At 39.7% G+C, this 15,717-nt stretch overlaps 1 protein-coding gene across 5 annotated transcripts in view; it reads left to right on the top strand.

Moving 5' to 3' along the window:
- The window catches only part of LOC108394314 (disrupted in schizophrenia 1 protein-like), a 151,431-nt gene that overhangs the window by 52,906 nt on the left and 82,808 nt on the right, over positions 1-15,717 (top strand). For all 5 annotated transcript variants that reach the window (XR_012133332.1, XR_012133329.1, XR_012133331.1 and 2 more), the window contains exon 7: positions 828-1,221. The gene's annotated coding sequence lies outside the window, so the exon portion shown is untranslated. The remainder of the gene's footprint in view (positions 1-827; positions 1,222-15,717) is intronic.

The following is a 15,717-nucleotide window of genomic DNA, read 5'->3' as shown; positions in this document are numbered from 1 at the left end:
TGAAATATCAAGTTAATTGGTTGAAAAAGCTGTGATTTTTGACTGAACTGGACTTAGATGCAGGCCTTCCTTCTGTAATGTCAGGCAGTTTCCCAGTGGGAACAGGAATCAGGAATTGGCAAGAGATGGCAGGAGCGAGGGTTTGTGTGTCTGTATGTGCGTGCATGTGCATGCCTTGTGTTCTATATTTTCATATCAGCAAATTTGAAAAAATTCTGAAAATCCAGCAAATTCAGCATTAGGGCTTGTTTCCTCTGCTCAACATCTTCATATCAGCAGCTTGACCAAAGGAAGTCACTTCTGGGGAACTGGAAACCCTTGTGCATGGGGTCTCTTTCTCTTCCTCTCTTTCTGTGCTATCCCTTTTAGGAGTACTTATATATGACTTACACATATGCATTTTATTTAAAAGAGTTTATGCTCTTATAAAATGCAACATCTCAACCTCAGTTTGCTGAGTTAGTTGGAGAAGCTGGACTTTACCAAAAAGACTTGTGAGCAACAGACATCATATCCTTGTTGAAGTTAAGACGCATGAACCCTGAAAGTCAGAGAAGGATATGAGTCACTCATATGATCCACAGCCAGAGGAGGGAGCAAAGTCTGACAAACCTGAGTATTCTCTGGTCTATTTCCCTTTGGTTCTTTAACTTTAGGTCCTTTGCTTGGGACAAAGAGAATGTCAAATATACATACTTCACCCTAGTTAGAAATTCAGGTGCTTTAATTTATTTCTGTCTGATTACTCTCACATGTGTTCTTAGGCTAACATAGATATGCTTTTTTGCATGAATGATTTACATAAAATGTTTCATTACTTCATTCAGCCCAAGACCTCCAAAAGAGAAGCTAACTGTGACCAGCACGAATATGAGCCCATCATGTGGGCAGAACTGCCATCACGTTCCTATCCCTCAGCTTACCTGCTGTACCAAACATCTGAGGATGACCAGCCGGGAACTTCTACCTCTCCATGCAGTTTCTGTCCACTGCGTCACACAGCCTTTCCCAAGAGGAATGTCTCTGATCACCAGCTCAAGAGCTTTTGCAGCTGCAAAGAATAGCTTGCTCCTGAAGGCTAAATGTGCCTTGGCATGCCTTATGAGATATCTGAAGTCTGGAGGAATTCTTGGCATTTTTCTTCTCTGTGCACCACGTATGTCCACTGGTGACATGTGACAGTATCAGCTGTGAGGGGAGAAGAGTCCAAAGAAGGAAAAGGTTAAGTAGATAAAATCCTGTATTGCCTAAAGCTGTTTTTGCTGTCATTTCCTTAGCCACTTGTCCCCAACAGAAGGTTAGAGGACTCAGTAGTAATTTGCAAGGTTGTTAATGTCAATGGATTCTATGTATTTTTTTTAAAATTCAAGACCCAAGTAGGGCCTATGCTAGGGTAGCTGTCATTTTGCCCTTTGTGTCATTTCTAGTTTGCTTCAGTAACTATTTCTCATTCTTAAACTTATTTTTACTAAACCGGACACAAGGGATGGGACTAGAGATGGGGAGAGATGAAAATGAATTTCCTTTCCCATAGCCTTTTGCTAAAATGAAACTCTGGCATAAGGCCATGTGTACACAGGCAGGAAGTTGGGCGGGCAACTGCCAGCAGATGACAGACTTTCTGTGCAACCTTGTTCTGAGGGCTGAAAACTCATTCTTTGCTTAGTAAAAATGACAAGAGTTCTGGCCTATATTTCTTCCTCTGTCACTAATGTTACCTGGCACTTTATGTAACCTATGTGATTTTTAGATTCTCTATATGTTTACAAATAAGATAACAGTAAGAGAATCTTGTATGACAGAACATTTTAGATGGTAGGACTGGAAAGTTCTTAGAAATAACCTGTTCCAACTTTCCGACTTTGCAGAAATAGAGCCCCAGAGGAAAGTGACTTGTTCAAAGTCCTGCAGAAATTTAGTGGGGCTGTGGTGGTGTAATTATCTGTGTGTCTTTTAATATTCTTGTATAGCAAAGGTCAGGTAAGACTAGGGACAGAGTTTGTTCTTGAAAGGCTTGTCTTTGGGGCAAGTGCAGGACAGGCATCCCGGTTAATCTAATGTGTAATGTGGAGGCACAGGCTTGTGTGGAGGGCAGTGCAGACAGGTTAGTGGTCGCAGGAAGTGTAATGAACATCAGAAGAACATGTTTGGAGAAAGGCAGTCTCTCTAAGACATGAGCAGAGTCCGTCTTGGACTCTGGAGCATGAGTATGTAGGATCTGAGTATCACATATGATTGATCTACTATTTTTTTAATTTTGATATCATTGATGAACAATTATATGAGCAACATTATGGTTACCATACTCTCCGAATTATCAAGTCCCCACCATATACCCAATTACAGTCACTGTCCATCAGCATAGTAAGATGCTATAGAATCACAACCTGTCTTCTCTGTGTTGTACTGCCTGCCCTGTGCGCCTCCCATACATTATGTCTGCTAATCGTAATGCCCCTTTTCCCCCTTATCCCTCACTTCCCACCCATCCCCAGTCCGTCTCCCTTTGGTAACTGTTAGTCCATTCTTGGGTTCTGTGAGTCTGCTGCTGTTTTGTTCCTTCAATTTTTTCTTTGTTCTTAAACTCCACAAATGAGTGAAAACATTTGATGCTTGTCTTTCTCCATCTGGCTTATTTCACTGACTATAATAGCTTCTAGCTCCATCTGTGTTGCTGCAAATGGTAGGATTTGCTTTCTTCTTATGACCAAATAATATTCCATTGTGTATATGTACCACCTCTTCTTTATCCATTCATCTACTGATGGACACTTAGGTTGCTTCCATTTCTTGGCTATTGTTAATAGTGCTGAGATAAACATAGGGGTGCATCTGTCTTTTTCAAAACGGGCTCCTGCATTCTTAGGGTAAATTCCAAAAGTGGAATTCCTGGGTCAAATGGTATGTCTATTTTGAGCATTTTGAGGAACCTCCATACTGCTTTCCACAATGGTTGAACTAATTTACATTCCCACCAACAGTGTAGGAGGGTTCCTCTTTCTCCACATCCTCGCCAATATTTGTTGTTTGTCTCTTGGATGGTGGCTATCCTAACTGGTGTGAGGTGATATCTCATTGTGGTTAGTGTTGTGGAGCATCTTTTCATGTGCCTGTTGGCCATCTGAATTTCTCCTTTGGAGAAGTGTCTGTTCAGATCCTCTGCCCATTTTTTAATTGGATTATTTGCTTTTTGTTTTTTGTTTTGTTTTGTTTTGGTATCATTAATCTACAATTACATGCAGAACATTATGTTTACTAGGCTGCCCCCTTCACCAAGTCCCCCCCACAAACCCCATTATAGTAACTGTAGAATCACTACTTGTCTTCTCTGTATTGCACAGCCCTCCCCATGCCCCCCCTCCATGCACATTGTATATGCTAATCGTTATGCCCCCTTTCTTCTTCCCTGCCCTTATCCCTCCCTTCCCACCCATCCTCCCCAGTCCCTTTCCCTTTGGTAACTGTTAGTCCATTCTTGGGTTCTGTGATTCTGCTGCTGTTAAGTTCCTTCAGTTTTTCTTTGTTTTAATACTTCACAGATGAGTGAAATTATTTGGTACTTGTCTTTCTCTGCCTGGTTTATTTCACTGAGCATAATACCCTCCACCACCATCCAGGTTGCTGCAAATGGTAGGATTTGTTTTCTTCTTATGGCTGAGTGATATTCCGTTGTATATATGTACCACATCTTCTTTATCCATTCATCTATTGATGGACACTTCAGTTGCTTGCATTTCTTGGCTAATGCTGCAATAAACATAGGGGCGCATCTGTCTTTTTCAAACTGGGCTGCTGTATTCTTAGTTTAAATTCCTAGAAGTGGAATTTCTGGGTCAAATGGTATTTCTCTTTTGAGCTTTTTGAGAAATCCTCATATTGATTTCCACAATGGTTGAACTAATTTACGTTCCCACCAGCAGTGTAGGAGGGTTCCCCTTTGTCCACAACCTCGTCAACATTTGTTGTTGTTTGTCCTTCGGATGGTGGCTATCCTTACTGGTGTGAGATGATATCTCATTGTGGTTTGAATTTGCATTTCTCTCATGACAAGCGATGTGGAGCATCTTTTTGTGTGTCTGTTGGCCATCTGAATTTCTTCTTTGGAGAACTGTCTATTCAGCTCCTCTGCCCATTTTTTAATTAGATTATTTGCTTTTTTGGATTGTTTGTTAAGGTCCATGAGCTCTTTATATATTTTGGATGTCAACCCTTTATCGGATTTGTCATTTATGAATATATTATCCCATACGGCAGGATACCTTTGTGTTCTATTAATGGTGTCCTTTGTTGTACAGAAGATTTTAGCTTGATATAGTCCCACTTGTTCATTTTTGCTTTTGTTTTCCATGCCCAGGGATATATGTTCATGAATAAGTCACTCATGTTTATGTCCAGGAGATTTTTGCCTATGTTTTTTTCTAAGAGTTTTATGGTTTTATGACTTATATGCAAGTCTTTGATCCAATTAAATTTACTTTTGTGTATGGGGTTAGACAGTGGTCCAGTTTCATTCTCCTACGTGTAGCTGTCCAGTTTTGCTAGCACCATCTGTTGAAGAGACTGTATTTTCCCCATTGTATGTCCATGGCTCCTTTATCGTATATTAAGTGACCATATATGTTTGGGTTAATGTCTGGAGTCTCTAATCTGTTCCACTGGTCTGTGGCTCTGTTCTTGTGCCAGTACCAAATTGTCTTGATTACTATGGCTTTGTAGTAGAGCTTGAAGTTGGGGTGCAACATCCCCCCGACTTTATTCTTTGTTCTCAGGATTGCTTTGGCTATTCCATGTCTTTTGTGGTTCCATATTAATTTTTGAACTATTTATTCCAGTTCATTGAAGAATGCTGTTGGTAATTTGATAGGGATTGCATTGAATCTGTATATTGCTTTGGGAAGGATGGCCATTTTGGCTATATTAATTCTTCCTCGCAAAGAGCACGGGATGAGTTTCCATTTGTTAGTGTCTTCTTTAATTTCTCTTAAGAGTTTCCTGTAGTGTTCAGGGTGTATATCTTTCACTTCCTTGGTTAGATTTATTCCTAGGTATTTTATTATTTTTGATGCCATTGTAAATGGAATTGTTTTCCTGATTTCTCTTTCTATTAGTTCATTGTTAGTGTATAGGAAAGCCACAGATTTCTGTGTGTTAATTTTGTATCCTGCAACTTTGCTGCATTAGTCCTAGTAGTTTTAGAGTGGAATCTTTAGGGATTTTTATGTACAATATCATGTCATCTGCAAATAGTGACAGTTTTAAGTTCTTCTTTACTAATCTAGATACCTTGTATTTCTTTGTTTTGTCTAATTGCCATGGCTGGAACCTCCAGGACTATGCTGAATAACAGTGGGGAGAGTGGGCATCCCTGTCTTGTTCCCAATCTCAGAGGAAAAGCTTTCAGCTTCTCGCTGTTCAGTATGATGTTGGTTGTGGGTTTATCATATATGGCCTTTATTATGTTGAGGTACTTGCCCTCTATACCCATTTTGTTGAGAGTTTTTATCATGAATGGATGTTGAATTTTCTAGTGTGCTTTTTCAGCATCTATGGAATGATCATGTGGCTTTTGTCTGTCTTTTTGTTTATGTGGTGGATGATGTTGATGGATTTTTGAATGTTGTACCAACCTTGCATCCCTGAGATAAATCCTGCTTGGTCATGCTGTATGATCCTTTTAATGTATTTGGTTTGCTAATATTTTGTTAAGTATTTTTGCATCTACGTTCATCAGGGATATTGGTCTGTAACTTTCTTTTTTGGTGGGGACTTTGCCTGGTTTTGGTATTAGGGTGATGTTGGCTTCATAGAATGAGTTTGGGAGTATTCCCTCCTCTTCTTCTTTTTGGAAAGCTTTAAGGAGAATGGGTATTATGTGTTCTCTGTATGTTTGATAAAATTCTGAGGTAAATCCTTCTGGCCTGGGGGTTTTGTTCTTGGGTAGTTTTTGGATTACCGCTTCAATTTCATTGCTGGTTATTGGTCTGTTTAGATTTTCTGTTTCTTTCTGGATCAGTCTTAGAAAGTTGTATTTTTCTAGGAAGTTGTCCCTTTCTTGTAGGTTTTCCTGCTTGCTAGTATATAGGTTTTCATGGTATTCTCTGATAATTCTTTGTATTTTGGCGGGCGCCTGTCATTAATTTTCCTTTCTCGTTTCTGATTCTGTTGATGTGTGTTGATTCTCTTTTTCTCTTAATAAGTCTGGCTAGAGGCTTATCTATTTTGTTTATTTTCTCTAAGAACCAGCTCTTGGTTTCATTGATTTTTTTTATTCTTCTCAATTTTATTTATTTCTTCTGTGATCTTTATTATGTCCCTCCTGCTGACTTTAGGCCTCATTTGTTCTTCTTTTTGCAATTTCAATAATTGTGATGTTAGAATATTCATTTGGGATTGTTCTTCCTATTTTTAATATGCCTGGATTGCTATATACTTTCCTCTTAAGACTGCTTTTGCCAGATCCCATAGAAGTTGGGTCTTTGTGTAGTTGTTGTCAGTTGTTTCCATATATTGTTTGATCTCTATTTTAATTTGGTCATTGATCCATTGATTATTTAGGAGAATGTTGTTAAGCCTCCATGTGTTTGTGGGCATTTTTACTTTCTTTGTAGAATTTATTTCTAGTTTTATACCTTTGTGGTCTGAAAAGTTGGTTGGTAGTAGTTCAATCTTTTTGAATTTACTGAGGCTCTTTTTGTGTTCTAGTATGTGATCTATTCTGGAGAATGTTCCATGTGCACTTGAGAAGAATGTGTATCCTGTTGCTTTTGGGTGTAGAGTTCTATAGATGTCTATTAGGTTCATCTGTTCTAGTGTGTTGTTCAGCACCTCTGTGTCCTTACTTTTTTTGTGTCTGGTGGATCTATCCTTTGCAGTGAGTGGTGTGTTGAAGTCTCATGAATTGAATGTGTTGCATTCTATTTCCTTCTTAAATTCTGTTAGTATTTGTTTCACATACTCTGGTGCTCCTCTATTGGGTGCATATATGTTTATAATGGTTATAACGTCTTGTTGGACTGAGCCCTTTATCATTACGTAATGTTCTTCTTTATCTCTTGTTACTTTCTTCGTTTTGAAGTCTATTTTGTCTGATTCTAGTACTGTAGCACCTGCTTTTTTCTCTCTGTTGTTTGCATGAAATATCTTTTTCCATCCTTTGACTTTTAGTCTGTGTATGTCTTTGGGTTTAAAGTGAGTCTCTTGTAAGCAGCATATAGATGGGTCTTGCTTTTTTATCTGTTCTATTACTCTGTGTCTTTTGATTGGTGCATTCAGTTCATTTACATTTAGGGTGATTATTGAAAGATATGTACTTATTGCCATTGCAGGCTTTAGATTCGTGGTTACCAAAGGTTCAAGCTTAGCTTCTTTACTATCTTACTAACTTAACTCACTTGTTGAGCTATTACAAACACTGTCTGATGTTTCTTTATTTCTCCCCCTTCTTATTCCTCCTCCTCCATTCTTTATATGTTGGGTGTTTTATTCTGTGCTCTTTTGTGTTTCCTTTGACTGCTTTTGTGAGTAGTTGATTTTATTTTTTGCCTTTAGTTAGTATTTGGTTGGTCTGCTTTCTTTGCTGTGATTTTATTTTCTCTGATGACATCTATTTAGACTTTGGAGTGCTTCCATCTAGAGCAGTCACTCTAAAATACCCTGAAGAGGTGGTTTGTGGGAGGCAAATTCCCTCAACTTTTGCTTCTCTGAGAATTGTTTAGTCCTTCCTTCATATTTAAATGATAATTGTGCTGGATACAGTATTTTTTGTTCAAGGCCTTCTGTTTCATTGCATTAAATATATCATGCCATTCTCTTCTGGCCTATAAGGTGTCTGATGATAGCCTGATGGGTTTTCCTTTGGAGGTGACCTTTTTACTCTCTCTAGCTGCCTTTAAAACTCTGTCCTTGTCTTTGATCTTTGCCATTTTAATTATTATGTGTCTTGGTATTGTCCTCTTTGGGTCCCTTCTGTTGGGCGTTCTGTGTGCTTCCGTTGTCTGAGTGACCATTTCCTGCCCCAGTTTGGGGAAGTTTTCAGCAATTATTTCTTGAAAGACACTTTCTATCCCTTTTTCTCTCTCTTCTTCTTCTGGTACCCCTATTATGCAGATATTGTTCCTTTTGGATTGGTCACACAGTTCTCTTAATATTGTTTCATTCCTAGATATCCTTTTGTCTCTCTCTGCATCAATTTCTATGCATTCCTCTTCTCTGTTTTCTTTTCCATTAATGGCCTCTTGCATCTCATCCATTCTGCTTTTAAGTCCTTCCAGAGATTGTTTTGTTCCTGTAGTCTCCCTCTCTAATTTGTCAGTTAGCTCTTGCATTTTTCTCTGCAGCTCCATCAGCATGGTTATGACCTTTATTTTGAATGATTTTTCAGAAAGATTGGTTAAGTCTATCTCTCCAGGTTCCCTTTCAGGAGAGGATGTCTGTGTGATTCTGTTCTGGATCAAATTCTTCTGCCTTTTCATGGCAATAGAAGTAGTTGTGGGGAGTTGGCACGTGTGTCAGCTGGGACAATGTCCCTTCTTGCTAGTTTGTGGCCTTCCTCTCCTATGAGAAAGGCACCCCCTAGCAGCTTGTGCTGTGCAGCTGCATGCAGATGGGGTCTCTGATTCTTGCGTGGCTGCTGTGGAAGAAGCTCTGCCTGGCTGCTGTGGGCATGGTTGTCCTCAGGCAGCTGTTCTGCTATGGCGGGGCAGCACTGAAGGGGGTATGAGTGGGAAGCTGTTTATGGCTTTGAGGGGCCTCCGAGCTGCACAGCTGCCTAGGGATTTAGGGCACCCAGAGTTCTCCAGGATTCCCAGCTGCTGGGCTGAGTGTGCCAGGACACTTCCATTCCACTGTGAGGCCCTTGTCCCTTTACGTCTTTCAAAAAGCACTCGCTTTTCTTCTGTCCCAAAGGCATGGGCTTTGGGGACCCACTCACCTGTTTTACTCTTCCATTTCCCTAATATCCAGCACACCACGCACTGTATGTCTGCGCTCCCAGTGCAGATGACTAGGGCTGGTTATTTAGTAGTCCTGGGCTCCCTCTCCCTCCCTGCTCTGACTTCACTCCTCCTGCTGGGAGCTGGGGTGAGGGGAACCCTCGGGTCCTGACTGGCCACAGCTTGTATCTTACCCCCTTCATGAGTCACAGGGTTCTCACAGATTTAGATGTAGTTAGGCTGTTGTCCTGTGTCTTCTGGTCTCCCTTTTAGGAATAGTTGAATTTGTTGTATTTTCAAAAATATATATGGTTTTGGGAGGCGATTTCTGCTGCTCTACTCACACCGCCATCTTGGCTCCTCCCTGCTTTTTGTTTTTTGAAGTGCATGAGCTCTTTATATATTTTGGACATGAACCCTTTATCAGATATTTCATTTATGAATATATTCTCCCATACTGTATGATGCCTTTTTGTTCTATTGATAATATCCTTTGCTGTACAGAAGCTTTTCAGCTTCATGTACTCCCACTTATTCATTTTTGCTTTTGTTTCCCTTGTCTGGGGAGATATGTTCATAAAGAAGTTGCTCATGTTTATGTCCATTAGATTTTTGCCTATGTTTTTTCTAAGAGTTTTATCCTTTGATGACTTACATGCAAGTCTTTGATCCATTTCAACTTTACTTTTGTGTATGGGTTTAGACAATGATCCAGTTTCATTCTTATATGTAGCTGTCCAGTTTTCCCAATGCCAGCTGTTGAAGAGGCTGTAATTTCCTCATTGTATATCCATGGCTCCTTTATTGTATATTAATTGACAATATATGTTTGGGTTAATATCTGAACTCTCTATTCTGTTCCACTGGTCAGTGGGTCTGTTCTTGTGCCAGTACCAAATTGTCTTGATTACTGTGGGTTTGTAGTAGAGCTTGAAGTTGGGAAGCAAGATTGCCCCCACTTTATTCTTCCTTCTCAGGATTGCTTTGGCTATTTGGGGTTTCTGTGGTTCCATATGAATTTTAGAACTACTTGTTTCAGTTCGTTGAATTGTGTTGTTGGTAATTTGATAGGGATTGCATCGAATCTGTACATTGCTTTGGCCAGGATGGCCATTTTGATGATATTAATTCTTCCTAGCCAAGAGCATGTGATGAATTTCCATTTATTAGTGTCCTCTTTAATTTCTCTTAAGAGTGTTTTGTAGTTTTCAGAGTGTATGTCTTTCACTTCCTTGGTTAGATTTATTCCTAGATATTTTATTCTTTTTGATGCAATTGTGAATGGAATTGTTTTCCTGATTTCTCTTTTTCCTAGTTCATCACTAGTATATAGGAACGCAACAGGTTTCTGTGTATTAATTTTCTCTCGTGCAACTTTGCTGTATTCAGATATTAGTTCTAGTAGTTTTGGAGTGGGTTCTTTAGAGTTTTTTATGTACAATATTATATCATCTTCAAATAGTGACAGTTTGACTTCTTACTTACCAATCTCAATGCCGTTTATTTCTTTGTGTTGTGTGATTCCCGTGGCTAGGACTTCCAGAACTATGTTGAGTAAAAGGGGGGATTGTGTACATCCTTGTCTTGTTCCCAATGTTAAGGGAAAAGCTTTCAGCTTCTCAGTTTTAATATGATTCTGGCTGTGGTTTTGTCATATATGGCCTTTATTATGTTGAGGTACCTGCCCTCTATACCCATTTTGCTGAGAGTTTTTATCATGAATGGATGTTGAATTTTGTCGAATGCTTTTTCAGCATCTATGGAGATGTTCATGTGGTTTTTGTCCTTCTTTTTGTTTATGTGGTGGATGATGTTGATGGGTTTTCAAATGTTGTACCATCCTTGCATCCCTGGGATGAATCCCACTTGGTCATGGTGTATGATCCTTTTGATATATTGTTGAATTCTTTTTGCTAATATTTTATTGAGTATTTTTGCATCTACATTCATTAGGGATATTGGTCTCTAATTTTCTTTTTTGGTGGGGTCTTTGCCTGGTTTTGGTATTAGGGTGATGTTGGCTTCATAGAATGAGTTTGGGAGTATTCCCTCCTCTTCTATTTTTTGGAAAACTTTAAGGAAAATGGGTATTGTATTTTCTCTAAATGCCTGATAAAATTCACTGGTGAATCCATCTGGCCTTGTGGTTTTGTTCTTGCATAGTTTTTTGATTACTGAATCAATTTCATTGCTGGTAATTGGTCTGTTTAGATTTTCTGTTTCTTCCTTGGTCAGCCTCGGAATGTCTTATTTTTCTAGAAAGTTGTCCATTTCTTCTAGGTTATCCAGTTTGTTAGCATATAGGTTTTCATAGTATTCTCTAATAATTCTTTGTGTTTTTGTGGTGTCCATCATGATTTTTCTTTTCTCATTTCTTATTCTGTTTATGTGTGTAGATTCTCTTTTACTCTTAATAAGTCTGCCTAGGGGTTTATCTATTTTGTTATTTTTTCAAAGAATCAGCTTTTGGTTTCATTGATTTTTTTTCTATTGTTTTATTCTTCTCAATTTTATTTATTTCTTCTCTGATCTTTATTATGTCCCTCCTTCTGCTGATTTTGGGCCTCATTTGTTCTTCTTTTTCAAGTTTCAATAATTGTGACTTTAGGCTATTCATTTGGGATTGTTTTTCCTTCTTTAAATAGGCCTGGATTGCTGCATACTTTCCTCTTAGAACTGCCTTTGCTGCATTCCACACAAGTTGGAGCTTTGTGCTGTTGTTGTCATTTGTCTCCATATATTGCCTGATCTCTGTTTTAATTTGGTCATTGACCCACTGATTATTTAGGAGCATGTTGTTTAGCCTCCATGTGTTTGTGAGACTTTTTGATTTTTTGTACAACTTATTTCTAGTTTTATAACTTTGTGACCTGAGAAGTTGGTTGGTAGAATTTCAATCTTTTTGAATTTACTGAGGCTGTTTTTGTGGCCTATTATGTGGTCTATTCTGGAAAATGTTCCATATACACTTGAGAAGAATGCGTATCCTGCTGCTTATGGGTGTAGAGTTCTGTAGATGATTGTTACATCCACCTCTTTTAGTGTGTTGTTCAGTGTCTCTGTGTTCTTACTTATTTTCTGTCTGATTGATCTGTCCTTTGGAGTGAGTGGTGTGTTGAAGTCTCCTAAAATGAATGCATTGCATTCTATTTCCTTCTTTAATTCTGTTAGTATTTGTTTCACATATGTAGGTTCTCCTGTGTTGGGTGCATAGATATTTATAATGGTTATAGCCTCTTGTTGGGCTAACACCTTTATAATTATATAATGTACTTCATTATCTCTTGTTACTTTCTTTGCTTTGAAATCTATTTCATCTGATACAACTTTTGTGACACCTGCTTTTTTCTCCCTATTGTTTGCATGAAATATCTTTTTCCATCCCTTTACTTTTAATCTGTGTATGTCTTTGGGTTTGAGGTGACTGTCTTTTAAACAGCATATAGATGGTTCTTGCTTTTTTATCCATTCTATTACTCTGTGTCTTTGGTGCATTGAATTCATTTATGTTTATGGTGATTATTGATAGATATTCACTTATTACCATTACAGAATTTGGATTAGTGGTTACCAAAGGTTCAATGGTAACTTCTTTACTATCTAACCATCTAACTTTAACTCACTTATTACACTATTATAAACACAATCTGATAATTCTTTATTTCTCTCCCTTCTTTTTCTTCCTCCTCTACTCTTTATATGTTAAGTGTACTATTCTATATCTTTTGTGCTTCTGTTGACTGATTTTGCGGATAGCTGATTTTATTTTGCCTTTATTTAGTGTTTGGTTGGTCTACTTTCTTTGCTGTGATTTGGTTTTCTGTGGTGACATCTATTTAGCCTTGGATGGAAGGAGTACTTCCATCCAGAGAAGTCCCATTAAAATACATTGTAGAGGTGGTTTGAGGGAGGTTAATTCCCTCAACTTTTGCTTATCTGTAACTTGTTTAATCCCTCCTTCAAAGTTAAATGATTATCTTGCTGGAAACAGTATTCTTGGTTCAAGGCCCTTCTGTTTCATTACATTAAATATATTATGCCATTTTCTTCTGGCCTGTAAAGTTCCTCTTGCAAAGTCTGATGAAAGCCTGATGGGTTTTCCTTTGTAGGTGATCTTTTTTCTCTCTTTGGTTGCCTTTAATACCCTATCCTTGTCTTTGATCTTTGCCATTTTAATTATTACATGTCTTGTTGTTGTCCTTCTTGGGTCCCTTGTGCTGGGAGATCTGTAGGAGTATTTCCTTCCACAGATTGAGGACGTTTTCAGCAATTATTTCCTCAAATACACTTTCTATCCCTTTTTCTCTCTCTTCTTCTTCTTGTACCCCTATTATGTGAATATTGTTACATTTGGATTGGTTACGCAGTACTCTTAATATTCTTTCATTTCTACAGATACTTTTATCTCTCTGTGCCTCAGCTTTTCTGTATTTCTGTTCTCTGACTTCTATTCCATTAACATTTCTTGCACCTCTTCCAGTCTGCTCTTAAGTCCTTCTATTGACTGCTTCATTTCCATTATCTCCCTGCAGACTTCATCCCTTAGCTCTTGCATATTTCTCTTCAGGTCCATCAAGATGGTTATGACTTTTATTTTGAATTCTTTTTCAAAAAGATTGGTTATATCTATCTCGCCAGGCCCTCTCTCTGGCATTGTTTGAGTGATTTTGGACTGGAGCACATTCTTCTGCCTTTTCATGGCAATAGAAGTGATTGCCAGCCAGTGGTGCATGTGTCAGCTGTGAGAACCAAGTCCCTTCATGCTTGCCAGTCTCTTTGCCCTTGCTGTCTGTGCTGGTTACCCCCACACAGTGAACTGTCTCTGGGTTAATCCCCTGAGCTGCCGTGGATGGGGCAGCCCTTGGGATGGCCTAAGGCACTGCTGGCGGTCGCAGGCATGCTGTGTTGATTTGTGAGAACTGCACCCCTTTGTGCCTTCTGGACTTAGCCCCAGCTTCCTCTGTCTGTGCCCGGCAGTTACGTGCGCACCAGCCTCTGGGTCTGACCCGGTTAGTTGCATGCTGAGAGACTGCTGTGTGGTTGCTGTGGGCAGGGCTGCTCCCCAGCTGGTCTGCAGCAATGGCGCATCCACCAGTTTGCTTGTGGTACTGTCAGTGGGGGGAATGAATGGCAGGCTGCTTATCGCTGTGAAGGGCCTTAGAGCTGCATTGCCACCCTGGGGTTAGGGCTTCTGAAGTTCCTTCATATTCCCAGACTGCTGGGCTGAGTGCACTGGGACAATTTTGTCCACCTGTTACACCCTTGTCCCTTTAAGAGTTTCAAAGTGCTGGCTTTTCTTTTGTCCCAGGGGAGTTGGCTGTGGGGTACACTCCACAGTCTCAATCTCAAATTTTACTTTTCTGTTTCTCTAATATCCAGTACACCATGCGATGTGTGTCTGTGCTCCCAGTGCAGATTATAGGGCTGGTTATTTAGCAGTCCTGTGCTTCCACTCCCTCCCCACTCTGACTCCTTTCCTCCTGCTGGTGAGCTGGTGTAGGTGGAGCGCTTGGGTCCCACTGGGTCACGGCTTTGTATCTTACCTCCTTCGTGTGATGCTGAGTTCTTACAGATGTAGATGTAGCCTGGCTGTTGTACTGTATCTTTTGGTCTCTCTTTTAGGAATAGTTGTATTTAGTGTATTTTCAAAAATATATATGGTTTTATGAGGAGATTTCTGCTGTTCTGCTCACACCACCTGCTTGAACGCCTCCCTCATTATTTTATATCTTACAGTTCTGTATAAAATTTTGTTTGAAAGAGTTTTACTACTAAAAATAGCTTGAAAACCACTGCATGGCATGCAGATTATCCATATTCTTGTATCCCCCGAAATTCCTTTCATTCTGTGTCTGCCCCAGGGATGAAAGTAATGTGAATATTAGCCTGAGCAGAACCTAATTAGGAAGGTATATCTGTAAAAATAATATAGCATAAATTAAATATAAATCAAATCAAATATAAAACAATGCATTAAATTATCTGCATTACTGCCTCCCTACTCTAACATGGATATCTGAAAGGAGACTAATCTTCTTTCTGGTATTGGGTCTGATCTGAGCCAGCCCATGAATTGTGTCAGCCCCTGGAAGATGGTGGTTGATCCACCGGGTGTCAACTATGGGCACCGGTGTTATAATTACCTAGATTTGCAGCGTGAGCAAGTGCGCCCACTACCTAGCTGTCTTGTCAATGCCTGAACTAGTCTGTGTGTGGTGGGGATAACCTGCTTGTAAGATACTATTAATGCTCAGAGAGGAACAACTTTGTGGTGAACCAATTACTGAAAAGTTCTTAGTTGAATGAACTCTTGGAGCCTGGCAAGGGGAGAGCATTATTGCCCAGGGAGCTGTGACAGTCTCGTAGGGCAGAGAGCAGCAGCTCAAAGCTAGTGCTGCTACTCAGACCAGAGGCACACAGGCTCAGGCTCGTCTTTCACACCTACTGCCCTCTGTCTCCAACTTCTCAAGTGGCTTGGTCTGCTCCTGCTCTCCATGTTAGTATGCCACTCAGACTGACCTCCGCTCAATAGACCTCAGCTTGACTGGGGACCCCCTGTCTGTGCGTGTAGTAAAGCAGAGGTGACTCTGTTTTGATGTCACTCCAGGATATCTATGTTGAAACGAGCTTGTCTTGTTCTCAGAAATCACAGTTTGGTAGAGATGATGAAATTCAAATCCAGCGCTCACAGTGACAATCAGCAAACTGAAAACCTTGCTCTGCTGCCTTCTAGCCCCTGCTATAGAAGCTCAGCCTGCCCCTCCATACAGATGCCCCTAAAAACATG

The sequence above is a fragment of the Manis javanica genome, chromosome 7, assembly GCF_040802235.1.
Source record: "Manis javanica isolate MJ-LG chromosome 7, MJ_LKY, whole genome shotgun sequence".
Lineage (NCBI taxonomy): Eukaryota > Metazoa > Chordata > Mammalia > Pholidota > Manidae > Manis > Manis javanica.
Note: the sequence above shows the minus strand (reverse complement) of the source record. Positions and strands in the feature narration are given on the sequence as shown.